This window comes from Bos mutus, chromosome 12, assembly GCF_027580195.1.
Source record: "Bos mutus isolate GX-2022 chromosome 12, NWIPB_WYAK_1.1, whole genome shotgun sequence".
NCBI classification, from domain to species: Eukaryota; Metazoa; Chordata; class Mammalia; order Artiodactyla; family Bovidae; genus Bos; species Bos mutus.
The window spans coordinates 28581158-28594681 of NC_091628.1; the positions used below are offsets into that span (position 1 = coordinate 28581158).

Genomic DNA, 13524 nt, shown 5'->3' on the forward strand with positions numbered 1-13524 from the left:
GACATTTAGGTTGCTTTCATGACTTGTTTATTGTAAATAGTGCTGCAGTGAACTGTGGGGTGATAATCTTTTTGAATTATTCAAAATTTTTGAATTTTTCTGGATGTATTCTCAGTAGTGGGACTGCAGAATCATATAGTAGCTTTGTTTTAAATTTTTAAGGATCCTCCCTACTGCTCTCTGTAGTGGTTGTACCAATTTACATTCCTATCAACAGGGTAGGAGTGTTCTCTTTTCTCCACACACTCTTCAGGATTTATTATTTATAGATTTTTTTTATGATGGCCATTTTTACCAGTGTGGGGTGATACCTCATTGTAGTTTTCATTTGCATTTCCCTGATGAGTAGTGATATTGATCAATTTTTCATGTACTTTTTGGCCATCACTGTGTCTTCTTCTTTGGAGAAATGTCTATTTATGTCTTCTACCCAGTTTTTTTATTAGATTGTCTTATATACACATACATATATATTGAGCTGCTTGAGCTGTTTATATATTTTGGAGATTTAATCCCTTGTCAGTTGCTTCATTTGCAAATATTTTCTTCCATTCTGAGAGTTGTCTTTTTGTCCTGTTTATGGTTTCTTTTGCTGTGCAAAAGCTTTTTAGTTTAATTAGGTCCCATTTGTTATTTTTGTTTTTCCATTATTCTAGCAGATGGATCCAAAAATGATATTGCTGTAATTTATGTCAAAGAGTTTTCTGTTGTGTTTTCCTTTGGTAGTTTTATAGTATCTGGTCTTACATTTAGATCTTTAATCCATTTTGAATTTGTTTTTGTGTATAGTCCTAGAGAATGTACTAATTTAATTCTTTTACATGTAGCTGTGCAATTTTTCCAACACTACTGATTGAAGAGACTGTCTCTTCCTCATTATATATTTTTGCCTCCTTTGTCATGTATTGATCAAACATATGTGCATGGTTTTCTTTTGGGGATCTCTGTTCTGTGCCATTGCTCTATGTGTCTGTTTTTGTGCCAGTATCATACTGTTTTGATCACTGTAGTTTTGTGGTATAGTTTTAAGTCAGGGAGCCTGATTATTCCAGCTGTTTTTCTTTCACAAGTTTGCTTTAACTTCTTGGGTCCATCCAAGAAAAACTTTGTGTTTCCATCCAAGTTAAAATTTTTTTTCTAGTCCTGTGAAAAATGCCATTGGTAATTTGATAGGGATTGCAATTGAATCTGTAGATTGCCTTGGATAGTACAGTCATTTTGATGATATTGATTCTTCCAATTCATGGACATGGTATACTATATATTTTTCATCTGTTTGTGTCATCTTTAGTTTCTTTCATCAGTGTGTTCTCCTTAGGTAGGTTTATTTTTAGGTATTTAGTTCTTTTTGATGGTACATGGGATTGTTCCTTTATTTTCTGTTTCTGGTCTATCATTGTTAGTATATAGAAATTTAACAGATTTCTGAGTATTAATTTTGTAATTTTGCAACTTTACTAAATCCATGGATGCACTCTAGTAGTTTTCTGATAGTGTCTTTAGGATTTTCTACGTGTAGTATAATGGCATCAGCAAACAGTGACAGTTTTATTTCTTTTCTTCTCTGATTTCTGTGGTTTGGACTCTAAAACTTTGTTGAATAACATCCTGTCTTGTTTCTGATTTTAGAGGAGATGCTTCCAACTTTTCAGAAAATAAAATTGATAAGCCTTTAGCCAGACTCATCAAGAAAAAAAGGGAGAGGACCCAAATTTTTTAAATTATAAATTAAAAAGAAGTTACAACCAATACCATAGAAATGCAAGGGGCCATAAGAGATTATTCCAAGCAACTATACGCCATTAAAATGGGCAACCTAGAAAAAAATGGACAAATTCTTAGAAAGGTACAGTCTCCTATAACTGAACCAGGAAGAAATAGAAAACATGAACAGACCAGTTACAAATACTGATGTTTAATCTTTGATTAACAAGTTCCCCAAAAGCAAAAGTCCTAGACCTGATGGCTTCACAGGTAAATTCTATCCAATTTTAGGGAACAGTTAACACCTAGCCTTCTTAAACTATTCCAGAAAGTTCAGAAGAAAGAACACTTCCAAACTCATTCTATGAAACCGTTAATCACCCTGATACCAAAACCAGACAAAGATCTGCAAAAAACATCAGCCAATATCACTATTAATAATATACTTAGATAAAAAATAATTAACACTAGCAAATGGAATCCAACAATATATTAAATTGATCATACACCATGATCAAGTGGGATTTATCTCAGGGATGCAGGGACTTTTCAGTATCCATAAACCAGTCAATGTGATAGAATATGTTAATAAATTGAAGAATAAAAACCTTATCATCTCAATAGATGCAGAGTACCTTTTGGTAAAATTCAACATCCATTTGTTAAAAAAGCTATAGACAAATGGGTGTAGAGGGGACCTACCTTAACATAATAAAGACTATATATGACAGACCCACAGCTAACATTATACTCAACAGATTCTTTCTTTCTGGTTCAGTCTTGGATGATTGTATGATTCTAGGAGTTTATCCATTTTTTTAAAGGTTGTCCAGTTTGTTGGCATGTAACTATTCATAGTATCCTCATGATTGTTTGTATTTCTGTAATATCAGTTGTAATCTCTTTCACTTTTTTCTCTTGTGTCCTCTTTTTTTTTTTTTAATAAACCTGGCGAAAGACTTATCAACTTTGTTTTTAAAAAATCAGCTCTTGTTTTCATTGATCTATTTTTTTAGTCTCTGTTTTCTCTTTTTGATTTTTATTATTTCTTTCCTTATACAGACTTTGGGCTTTGTTCTTTTTCTAATTTCTTAGATGGTAGATTACGTTAGGTTGAGATTGTTGTTTCTTCAGGTATGCCTATGGCAACCCACTCCAGTACTCTTGCCTGGAAAATCCCATGGACGGAGGAGCCTGGTAGGCTGCAGTCCATAGGGTCGCTGAGGATTGGACACAACTGAGCGACTTCACTTTCACTTTTCACTTTCCTGTATTGGAGAAGGAAATGGCAACCCACTCCAGTGTTCTTGCCGGGAGAATCCCAGGGACGGGGGAGCCTGGTGGGCTCCTGTCTTATGGGGTCGCACAGAGTCAGACACGACTGAAGTGCTTAGCAGCAGCAGCATATTGCTATAAACATTCATCTTAGAATTATTTTTGCTGTGTGTCATAGATTTTAGAAAGTTGTGCTTCTGTTTTTATTTGAGTTTGATATTTTCTAATTTCCTCTTTGATTTCTTCATTGACATATTGGTGGTTTTAGTAGCATGTTGTTTAGTCTCCACATGTTTGTTCTTTTCTCATTTTTCTTCCTGTAATTGATTTTAATTTCATACTGTTGTGGTTAGAAAAGATACTTGGTATAATTTCTGTATCTTATAGTCAGTGAGACTTGTTTGTGGCCCAGCATGTGATCCATCCTGGAGAACATTGCATGTGTATTCTGATTTTGCATGAAATGTCATGTAGATATCTATTAAGTATAACTAGTTTACAGTGTCATTATTAACTTTTCCTTATTGAAATCCAGTGTTTCCATATTTTCTGTCTGGATAATCTGTCTGTTGATGTAAGCTGGGTGTTAAAGTCTCTGCTCTTGTTTATTGTTCTCAGTTTTTCCCTTCATTTGCTTTATATACTTAGGTATTTATATATTATAAGGTACTTCTTATATATAATATGGTATATTATACTATATATAAGGTACTTGTATATTATTATATATAAGTTATATAGGATTAACTAGCATTATATTCTCTTTTTTATTTATCCCTTTATCAGTATATAATGCCCTTCGGTGTTTTTTGTTATAGACTGATTTATAATCCACTTTGTCTTATGTGAGTATTGCTACTCTAACTTTCTTGTCATTTACATTTGTGTGAAATATCTTTTTCTATACCCTGATTTTCAGTCTGTGTCTTTTGTTCTTGTTTGGAAGAATTAATATTGTTAAAATAACCGTATTACCTGAAATAATCTATAGATTCAATGCAGTCCCTACCAAAATACTCATGACTTTTTTCACAAAAATAGAGCAACCCCCAAATTTATACAGAATCAGAGTTTTGAAAAAATAAAGCAATATTTGTTAAGAACAACAAAGCTGGAGGTATGCCTGATTTCAGTCTATGTTACAAAGCTATAGTAAACAAAACTGTTATGGTATTGGCATAAAAACAGTGACACAGGTCAGTGGAGCAGCATAGAGAACCTTGGGTAAACTCAGGCACATATGGTCAATTAATTTATGACAAAAGGATCAAGAATATACAGTGGGAAAAATAACAGTCTCCTGAGTAAATGATGTTGAGACAATTAAACGGCCATGTTTAAAAGAATGGAACTGAACCACTATTTTACACCATACACAGAAATTAACTTAAAGACTTGAATATAAGTCTAAAAACCTTAAAACTCCTAGAATAAAACACAGGTGGTAAATTTCTGATGTTGATCTCGGTGTTATTTTTGAATCTTACTTCAAAGGCAATGACAGCAAAAGCAAAAATAAACAAATGAGATTATAAACCAAAAAGCTTCTGCACAGGGAATGATACCAGTAACAAAATAAAAAGCCAGCCTATTGAATGGGAGATGGTATTTGCAAATTGTATATTGAATAAGGGGTTGATTTCTAAAATATATAAAGAACTAATACAAGTCAATAAAATATCCAGTTAGGAAAATGGATCTGAATAGACATTTCAAAAATGACATAGAGATGTCCAACAAACACATGAAAAGATGCTCAACATCCCTAATCATCAAAGAAGTGTAAACCAAAACCACAAAGAGATATCACCTTACACTTATTAGAATGGTTACTCTCAAAAGGAGAAGAAATAGCAAATGTTGGCAAGGATGTGAATAAAAGAAAACTCTAATGCACTGTTGATGAGAATGTAGATTGCTGCAGCCATTGTGGAAAACAGTATAGAGGTTCCTTGAAAAATTAAAAATAGAACTACATATGATCCAGCAATATGACTTCTGTTATTTATTCAAAGAAAATAAAAACACTAATTTGAAAAGATACATGCACCCCAGTGTTCAAAACAGCATTATTTACAATAGCTGACATATATAAACAACCTAAGTTTCCATCATTGGATGAGTGGATAGAGAAGATATGATGAATATGTACAATGGACTACCATTGCTGCTGCTGCTGCTGCTAAGTCGCTTCAGTCGTGTCCGACTCTTTGTGACCCCATAGATGGCAGCCCACCAGGCTCCCTTGTCCCTGGGATTCTCCAGGCAAGAACACTGGAGTGGGTTGCCATTTCCTTCTCCAATGCATGAAGGTGAAAAGTGAAAGTGAAGTTGCTCAGTCCTGTCCGACTCTGAACGACCCCATGGACTGCAGCCTACCGGGCTCCTCCATCCATGGGATTTTCCAGGCAAGAGTACTGGAGTGGGGTGCCATCACCTTCTCTGGACTACCATTCAGCTGTACTAAAGAATGAAATCTTGCCATTTGAGACAACATGGATAGACCTTGAGAGTATTGTGCTAAGTGAAATAAGACAGAATCAAAGACTGTGTAATTTCACTTATTTGTGGAATCTGAAAAAACAGACAAATCAAACCAAACTCATAGGTACAGAGAAAAGATTGATGGTTGCCAGAGTTGGAGGGGGCGGTTGGAGGGTAAGCAAAATGGGTGGAGATCAAGAAATATAATTTCCAGTCATTATATAAATAAGCTTTTGGGAGGTAATAACATCATGATCAATAATTGTTGTTGTTCAGTTGCTGAGTCATGTCCAACTCTTTGGACCCCAGGGAGTGCAGCATGCCAGGCTTCCTTGTCCTTTACCATCTCCCTGAGGCCTCTCAAACTCATGTCCACTGAGTCAGTGATGCCATCCAATCATCTCATCCTCTGTTGTCCAAATCTCCTGCCCTCAATCTTTCCCAGTATCAGGGTCTTTTCCAGTGAGTCGAGTCTTCACATCATGTGGCCAAAGTATTGGAACTTCACCTTCAGCCTCAGTCCAATGAATATTCAGGGTTGATTTCCTTTAGGATTGACTGGCTTGATAGCCTTGCTATCCAGGGGACTCTCAGAAGTCTTCTCTAGCACTGCAGTTTAAAAACATCAGTTCTTTAGCACTCAGCTTTCTTTATGGTCCAGGCCTCACATCTGTACCTGACTACTGGAAAAACCATAGCTTTGACTGTATTGCTTTGTTGGCAAAGTGATGTCTCAGCTTTTTAATACACTGTCTAGGTTTGTCATAGCTTTTCTTCCAAGGAGCAAGCATCTTTTAATTTTATGGCTGTAGTCACCATCCACAGTGATTTTAGAGTCTAAGAAAATAGTCTGTCACTGTTTCTATTGTTTCCCCATCTATCTGCCATGAAGTGATGGAACCAGATGCCATGATCTTCATTTTTTGAATGTTGAGTTTTAAGCCAAATTTACTACTCTCCTCTTTCACCTTGATCAAGAGGCTCTTTAGTTTCTCTTTGCTTTCTGCCATAAGGGTGGTGTTATCTGCATATCTGAGGTTATTGGTGTTTCTTCCAGCAGTCTTGATTCCAGCTTGTACTTCATCCAGCCCGGCATTTCGCATGATGTACTGTGCATATGAGTTAAATAAACAGGATGACAATATACAGCCTTGACATACTCCTTTCCCAGTTGGGAACCAGTCTGTTGTTCCATGTCCGGTTCTAACCACTGCTTCTTGACCTGCATACAGGTTTCTTAGGAGGCAGGTAAGGTGATCCCATCTCTTTAAGAATTTTCCACAGTTTGTTATGATCCACCCAGTCAAAAGCTTTAATGTAGTCATTGAAGCAGAAGTAGATGTTTTTCTGGAATTCTCTTGCTTTTTCTGTGATCCAGCAGATGTTGGCAATTTGTTCTCTGGTTCTTCTGCCTTTTATAAATCCAGCTTGAATATCTGGAAGTTCTCGGTTCATGTACTGTTGAAGCCTTACTTGGAGAATTTGAGCATTACTTTGCTAGCATGTGAAGTGAGTTCAGTTTGTGTGGTGGTTTGAACATTTTTTGGCATTGCCTTTCCTTGGGATTGGAATGAAAACTGACCTTTTCCAGTCCTTTGGCCACTGCTGAGTTTCATATTTGCTGGCATGTTGAGTGCAGCACTTTCATAGCATCATCTTTTAGGATTTGAAATAGCTCAACTGGAATTCTATCACCTTCACTGTGTGTGTTTGTAGAGATGCATCCTAAGGCCCACTTGACTTCATATTCCAGGATGTCTGGCTCTAGGTGAGTGATCATACCTCGTGGTTATCTGGGTCATGAAGATCTTTTTTGTACAGTTCTTCTGTGTATTGTTGCCACCTCTTCTTAATAGCTTCTGCTTCTGTTAGATCCATGCCGTTTCTGTCCTGTATGGTGCCTATCTTTGCATGAAATGTTCCCTTGGTATCTAATTTTCTTGAAGAGATGTCTAGTCTTTCCCATTCTGTTGGTCAATAATATTCTGTTGCAACATTTAAAGTTGCTGAGAAATTAGCTCTTATAAGTTCTCATCAGAAGAAAAAAATTTTTTTGTAATTTTCTGTGGTGACAGATGGTAAATAGACTTACTGGGGTGATCATTTTGCAGTGCCACAGGTGTCAAATCATACCTGAAACTAATGTATGTCAGTCATACCTTTTGTTGCTGTTGTTTAGTCCCTCAGTCATGTCTGACCTTGTGAGACCCCACTGACTGTAGCCCGCCAGGCTCCTCTGTCCATGGAATTCTCCAGGTAAAAATACTGGAGTGGGTTGTCGTGCCTTCCTCCACAGGATTTTCCCAACCCAGGGACTGAACTCTTGTTTCCTGCATTGGCAGGCAGATTCTTTACCTCTGAGTCATTAGGGAAGACCCAATTATACCTTAATAGGAATACAAAAGAAAGGTGTGGGAAGGCTGTAGATAATGGGAATTTGAAATTATCAAGAGCATAAATTGTATTTTAGGATTGACTGATAGCATTGAGGGCTCATTTTGAGGGTTAGCACTCTTAATTAGGCTTGGTTACAGTTGTATTCTAGTAATATCATGGTTCAGCATGTGTACATGTGGAAAGGTTTGAACTAGTTGAGTAAGATGGGGGAAAGATATTTTTGACTGTCAGCAAGGGGGTGATTATAATCCATGAAATTTAACTTGTTCAAAAGTGGAGTGAAGGTAGGTGGTGGGTAGTGGCAAAAGCAATGAGGTCTACAGATCCATTATGCATGATAGGAAAAGAAATGCTGGAGAGGGTAGGGTTCCAGAGTTAAAGGGGCCTGGAAGTGAGTGAGTGAGATGCTTAAACATGAGATTCTAGAGCTGTTGCTATGGGTAGGATTTTGGTATACTATGAAGCTGAGTGAGCTTCCCAGGTGGCTCAATGGTAAAAAAAAAAAAAAAAAAAAAATCTGCCTGCCAATGCAGGAGACTCGGGTTTGATCCCTAGGTTGGGAAGATCCCCTGGAGAAGGAAATGGCAACTCACTCCAGTATTCTTCCCTGGGAAATCCCTTGGACAGAGGAGCTTGATGGGCTGCTCTCCATGGGGTCACAAAAAGTCAGACACGACTGAGTGACCGAGCATGCATGTACATGAAATTGGGTGGCCAAGTTGGGACAGAGGGAAGCAGAGATTCCTGGAGGTAAGAATGTTAAAGCCGAGAGGAAAAAGATACTGTTCAGGTTAGCCACGAGAATGTTGCAGTCCCTGGGAATGATATCAGGCATTTTAGAGGAAGACAGTGAGCAATAAGCTATGGTTTTAGGTCAGCTGTTCTCAGCCACAGCTGCAACTTAAAATCCTCCAAGGAACTTTATAAGTAACCATGTTTGGGCGCTATCCTGAGGGTTTAGTTTAAGGAATCTGGAGTGGGACCTGGGCTATAGTATTTTAAAAGTTTCCCCAATGACTCTAATGTGCTCTGACATTCACAGACCACCACTGTGTATGATCAGGATGGTGATGGGCTTGAGGAAGGAGGATGGTTAGTGCAGCTGGGCAGCGTGAATTTTAAAGTGTCTGGACAGTGTGAAATAGAAATATGGAGAGATGGGTTGGAAATCTTAGAAGGGAACAAGGAGGAACTTTGTCAGCCTCCTGGCCCAGCCAGTAACTCCCAGAAGCCAGTGGCAAGTGGCCAGTGTTCTTGGAACCCAACGTTAACATACTGTTTCAGAGCAAGAGTTTGTTGTTAAAAGCAATTCTAGGCTAGAGGAGATGGTGACAGAGAAGGAAACGTCTGACAGGAAACTTCTTTTAGTGTACTGTGTGAATTCTAGTCACTAACTTCCGGTGACCTCAAATGCTAAACAAAGTAACAGTGACAAATTTGGTGTTGAATCACACAAACACCCTCTGTGGAAAAATGATGGCGGCATGAACTTTACTGGAGAGTAAATTTCTCCTAATTCAATGACTTTCAAAGTGAGATGGTTATTAAAATGCTAGTTTGACGGACCTTGCTCTGGATTTACCTGAGTGGGTACTTTTGATGACTTTTGACTCTGGTGATTCTTAGGTTCAAGAACCATCAAAGAATGTTTCAGTCTTGGCAGTGGATTAGAATTACTTGGGGAACTTGAAACAGCCCTGGAGTCGTACACGTCGGGCCAGTTAAATCAATCTCTGGAGGAGTGGAGTGGGGCATTGTTGTTTTTTTAGTTCCCTGCACAATTTAATGTGCAACTAAGGTTTCAAACTCATTGCTGTACACTCTGATTCTTACAGGAGAGACAGGTGTGTACCCTATTTTTTCCTCAGAGGCTGTATATATCATATATATGTTTATAAACTTCTCAGTCACTCACTCACACATCCACCCATTTGCTCATCTGCCTTGTCTTGGTTGTCTGATTTGGCATCTCAGAGTTAATGTGTGATAGTAAAGCTTGATTTCCACTTCCCAAATGTCCACTTCCTCGTCTTGGTAAGCAGCCACTCTATTTTCTAGTTACTTGGGCCAGATTTTAGAGTTGCTGACATTTCTGTGTGTCATCATCAAGTTCCGTGAGCTCGATATCTGAAATACGTCCAGAGTAGGCTCATTTCTGATCACCTCCGTTGCTACTGTGCTAGCCCAAGCCACCATGTCTCATGATTACACTGTGGCAATAGTCTTTTAACTAGTCTTCCCACTTCTGCCATTTTATAGTCTACTTTGCATATAGCAGCCAGAGCGGTCCTTTTTTTTAAAAACAAATTTCTTTATTTTTGGCTGTGCTGGATCTTCGTTGCTGTGTGTGCTTTTCTCTAGTTGTGGCCGGCCCACGCTCTAGTTGTGGTGCATGGCTTCTCATTCCTGTGGCTTCTCTTATTGCAGAGCACAGACTCCAGGGCGTGTGGTCTTCAGTAGTTGTGGCACACGTGCTTAGTTGCACCAGGGCCTGTGGAGTTCCTGGTCCAGGGACCGAATCTGTGTCCCCTGCATTGGCAGGCAGATTTTTTTTTTTTTTCTCTTGGAGGATAATTGCTATACAATGTTGTAGTGGTCTCTGCCATACATCAGCATGAATCAGTCAAAATTATATACATATAGCCCTCCCTTCTGAGCCTCCCTCCCAACCCCATCCCACCCCTCTAGTCATCACAGAGAGTCAGGCTGGACTCCCTGTGCTGTTCAGCAGCTGCCCGCCAGCTATCTGTGTACACATGGTAGTGTGTATATGTCAATGCTACTTTCTCAGTTTGTCCTCCCCTCTCTTCTCCCACCGTGTCCATCCCTACTTGTGGCAGGGCAGACTGTTCTCTACGTGTGCGTCTCCATTTCTTCTCTATAAATAGGGTCACTAGATAGAATCAGTCATTTTACATTCCATATATATGTATACATTAATATATGATATTTTCTCTTTTTGACCTACTTCACTCTGTATAACAGGCTTTGGCAGGCAGTCTTAACCACTGGATCACCAGGGAAGTCCCAGAGTGATCCTTTTTTAAAAAATTATTTTTTTGTGGTTAAAAAAAAAAAAATATATATATATATATATAAAACATGAAGTTTACCATCTAAGTACACAATTGAGTGACATTAAGTATATTCACCATGTTGTGTAATGCTCACCACTATTTCAAGAATTTTTTCATCATTCCAAGAAGAGAGATCCTTTTAAAACATAGGTCAGAGGTCAGAGGGTGTCACTGCTCTGCCTCCTAACATCCAGTGGCTCTTCATTTCACTCAGGAAAGGCCCAGATTCTTCCTGGGCCACATGACCCTTTGTGCCACCGTCTGGCCACTCGCCTCTACACTCAGATCACTCAGGTTTCTGGCTTCCTTTCTGTCCCTTCAGCAGGGGATCAAGCTCCTGCTTCAGGCTCTTTGCACTTGCTTCTCTCTTTTCTGGATCATTCTTTCCCCAGATATCTATTCTGTGTCCTCACTTCATTCACACTTGCTTAAATACTATATTAGAAAGGTTTCTCTGACCCCTTTTCTGACCCAGAACCATGTCCCAGTTACTCTGTCCTGTTTTTTTGTTCTTCATGGCCTGGCATAGATAAAACAAGCTCATCTTCTCCATGAAAACATAAAATCCTTGAGGACAGGGATGTATCTGTTTTGGTATCTGCAGTATCCCCCAAAACAGTGCCTAGCTCAGAAAACTGATATGTGATAAATATTTGCTGAATAAAAGAAAAAGCTCAGCTCATGATAGGCATTCACATAGTAATTGATTCTGAGTAAGTGTATAAAAAAGCTTTAAAAAGCCTCCAATTTTAATAATATATGATTAAGATGCTGTAAAACCACCCATGGATACCGACATTCATGTTTTTTGGACAGATATTTAGAAGCAGGTGTAAGTAACTAATACAAGCAGTCTGGAGGTCCCCTTATTTTTTGTTTGTTTTTAAGTTTTATATTGGAGTATATTTGATTTATAATGTTTTAGTTTCTGGTGTACAGCAGAGTGTTTTAGTTATACATGTCCATATATCTATTCTTTTTCAAGTTCCTAACCCATTTAAGTTATTAGAGAGTCCTGAGTAGAGTTCCGGTGCTATACACTAGGTTCCCATTGTTTATGTTTTATATACAGTAGTGTGTATATGTTGACCTCAAACTCCTAATATATTCCTCTCCACCCAGATTTTCTCTTTCTTAACCATAAGTTTGTTTTCAAAGTCTGTGAGTCTGTTTCAGTTTTGTAAATAAGTTCCTTTGTATCTTTTTTTTTTTTTTTAGATTCCACATGTAAGTGATAACATATATTTGCCTTTTCTCTGTCTGACTTAGTATGATAATCTCTAGGTCCATCCATGTTGATGCAAATGGCATTATTTCATTCTTTTGTATGACTGAATAGTATTCAGTTGTGTATATATACTGCAACTTTATCCATTTATCTATCGATGGACACTTAGGTTGCTTTCATATCTTGTGCTACAATGAACATTGGGGTACACATATCTTTTCAAAGTATGGTTTTCTCTACACATATGCCCAGGAGTGGGATTGTAGGATCATATAGTAGCTCTATTTTTAGTTTCCTAAGGAACCTCCATACTGTTCTCCATAGTGCTGTTTTAATTTACATTCCCACAACAGTGTAGGAGGCTTTCCTTTTCTCCACACCCTCTCCAGCATTTATTTTCTTATTCTTCTAAGGGAACCCTGTTTAAAAAGTTTTTTGTATTTATTATTTATTTTTGGCTGTGCTGGGTCTTTGTTGCTGTGTGGGCTTTTCTCGTTCCAGAGAGCAGGGACTACTTTAGTTTTGGTGCATGGGCTTCTCATTCTGAAGAACAGGCTCTAGGGTGTGTGAAGGTCAGTAGTTGTGAAACATGGGCTCAGTAGTTGCAGCTCCTGGCCTCCAGAAGACAGGCTCAGTGGTTGTGGCACATGGGCTTAGTTGCTCCACGGCATGTGGAATCTTTCCAGATCAGAGGTTGAACCCGTGTCTCCTGCAATGGCAGATAGAGTCTTTACCACTGAGCCACCAGGGAAGCCCTCCACCATTGATTGTAGTTTTTTTTTTTTTTTTTCTTTAATAATGGCCATTCTGACCAGTGTGAAGTGATACTTCATTGTAGTTTTGATTTGCATTTCTCTCATAACTAGTGATGCTGAACATCTTTTCATGTGCCTCTTGGCCATCTGTATATCTTCTTTGAAGTGATCTATTTAGATCTTCTGCCCAGTTTTTGATTCAGATTTTTTTTTTTCATATTGTGCTTCATGAGCTGTTTGTATATTTTGGAGATTAATCCCTTGTCAGTTGCATAGTTTGCAAATATTTTTTCCCACTCTGTGGATTATTTTTTCAGTTTGTTTATGATTTTCTTTGCTGTGCAAAAGGCTTTAATAGGTATCATTTGTTTATTTTTGTTTTCATTACTCTAGGAGGTGGATCCAAAAAGATAGTGCTGTGATTTATGTCAGTGTTCTGCCTATGTTTTCCTCTAAGAGTTTTAGAGTATCCAGTCTTATATTTAGGTCTTTAATCCATTTTAAGTTTATTGTTGTGTGTGGTGTTACGGAGTGTTCGAATTTCATTCTTTTGCATGTAGCTGCCCAGTTTTCCAAGCACCACTTATTGAAGAAATTATCTTTT

General features: G+C 38.1%; 1 protein-coding gene across 1 annotated transcript in view; it reads left to right on the forward strand.

Moving 5' to 3' along the window:
• Positions 1-13524, forward strand: part of ZAR1L (zygote arrest 1 like) — an 86465-nt gene that overhangs the window by 45363 nt on the left and 27578 nt on the right. The window lies entirely within an intron of this gene.